Source organism: Helicoverpa zea, chromosome 6, assembly GCF_022581195.2.
Source record: "Helicoverpa zea isolate HzStark_Cry1AcR chromosome 6, ilHelZeax1.1, whole genome shotgun sequence".
In the NCBI taxonomy this organism is placed as follows: domain Eukaryota; kingdom Metazoa; phylum Arthropoda; class Insecta; order Lepidoptera; family Noctuidae; genus Helicoverpa; species Helicoverpa zea.
This window is the reverse complement of record NC_061457.1, coordinates 5,976,698-5,978,643: the sequence shown is the minus strand read 5'-3', so window position 1 is coordinate 5,978,643 and position 1,946 is coordinate 5,976,698. Positions and strand designations below refer to the sequence as shown.

Below are 1,946 nucleotides of genomic sequence, written 5' to 3'. Positions count from 1 at the left end.
GTATAGTGAGCCGCCGAAGTTTTGGATTTCTAATCCATTACCCCATTCCTATTCCTTTTCAATCACTCTGGTTCAATATGAATGAATGAACAATTTCATCAAGCAAAAGGCCTTTGACAAATATCACAAAAATATGCTAAAGCTACCTACTACTAATATCATAAATTCACTCTGTAGTCTCCAAAAGACACGTCAGTTAATATGACATGGTACGAATTACTCGTTCGCACTAACCTTTGAAAAAGGTTCAAATTAAATGGGTACGGCAAATATCTTTTGGAGACAAAAATATTTCATGTCGTGAAGATCGACATAAACCAAAGGCTCGCTCCAGCATTTAGCACAAAGATGCATTGATTTAGAAATATATTTCATAAACATTGGAATAAAATGATATGCACGATTTGGACACTCAAGAGTTTATCAACATAACTCCCTCGCTTCATTATTTATTTAACCACTTACTTCTAGTAAAGCAATAAATACTTATTTCCTGAAAAGTCTGTTAATATATTCTGCGGGCCTAGCATGGCGATTCTATCTCTATTCTACCAAGAAACGACAAAGCTCTTTCTTTCCCACTCGACATGTCTTCTACCCGAGCATGGCGCGAGCTGTAGACTCGCGTTTCTATCAAGAGAAAGACTTTCCATAGCAACGGATAAGTAGCTAGTGATGGGTCGCTCTACGATGAATTTACGTTTAGTTAGCCAAAAAAATGTGTCAATGCACTATTTTTCACGCATGAACCTATACATAAACTCACGTAACTCAAAGTAACAACAAAACGTATTCATCGAACTTATTTTTATCTGTGGAACTAAAATGGTTCATGTTTGTTTGTTTACAAAAAACGATTTTTGTTGTTGATTTTACTTATTTAAATATTGGTGATTACTGCGTGCGGCAAGGAAAAAGTAAGTAGATTTTGTGATTAAATAAATAAAGTACTGATTATTCCAATAGTTGTGTGTAATTAATCCAAACGAACATAATATATCCATACATACGATGAAAAGAACAAAGGAAAATAACATAATAATCTCAATAAATGGTGATTGGAGGCATTGTCTGATGAAAACTTTGCCATGCACAGTTCAATGCGTTCCTCACTGTTATCTTGCTTCCTTATATTATTGTCCGAAGTGTTTTTACTTTCGTCGTTACAAAACCTGTTTATTTACAGCGTACGAAGTCCCATCCAATAAACAGAGAAGATAGTATCGCGATCCATTGGGAAAAGAAGGCCACGATAAAGAAGAATAGGTCCGTATTCAAAAGCTGCTGTTGGCATACAATGCTGACACGAGAAACATTCTATTATTAGTAAGTGTCTTTAAATAATATTCATTTACTAGTAATAGTTCTCCAGACTTGTTGGTTTCATTCTAGCAAAACTCTCATGGTTTGTTTTCAAAGTATAATTATGGCAATAATAATTATAGTACCTACCTACCTATTTGTTGCTTGTGTGATATAAGCAACAACTCTTAAGATAAAAAATAAAATGAGACAATCATTTACACAGAGGTAAAGGTTTATTTACATAAAATTAAGGCTACAGATAAAGTCATTTATTCAAAATAGGCTGAAAATCAGCAGCAGAAGCGGTGGAACAAACTCCCCAGCAACTCAATTCTGTCTGTATGGTTTGAAGAACTGTTGATATACAAAGATATTCATAATAGTTGCTCTTCTGTGAGTTGCAGCTTGTAGTAAGCTACCGCTAAGGTCATTAGTGTGTCTCTCTCTCTGCCTTTCTTCGGGAAGAGTTGTAGCATAGGCACCCTGCAAAAAGAAATAACTGTTTGGTAAAGAGTTTTTACAAGAATTATTTTACAGTATAATAAAAGAATAACATACTGATAGTGACACATTATCAGCATTCTTATTGATGTAATGAGTCAAGACCCTAACGCATGACTAGAATCCCCTGAAAATGAATG

At 34.5% G+C, this 1,946-nt stretch overlaps 1 long non-coding RNA gene across 1 annotated transcript; it reads left to right on the top strand.

The window, feature by feature from the left end:
• Window positions 1-509: 509 nt before the first annotated feature.
• Window positions 510-1,287, top strand: LOC124631531. Its single transcript, XR_006984518.1, has 2 exons — window positions 510-917; window positions 1,187-1,287. It is a non-coding gene; the product is annotated as an uncharacterized LOC124631531 (long non-coding RNA).
• Window positions 1,288-1,946: the final 659 nt, after the last annotated feature.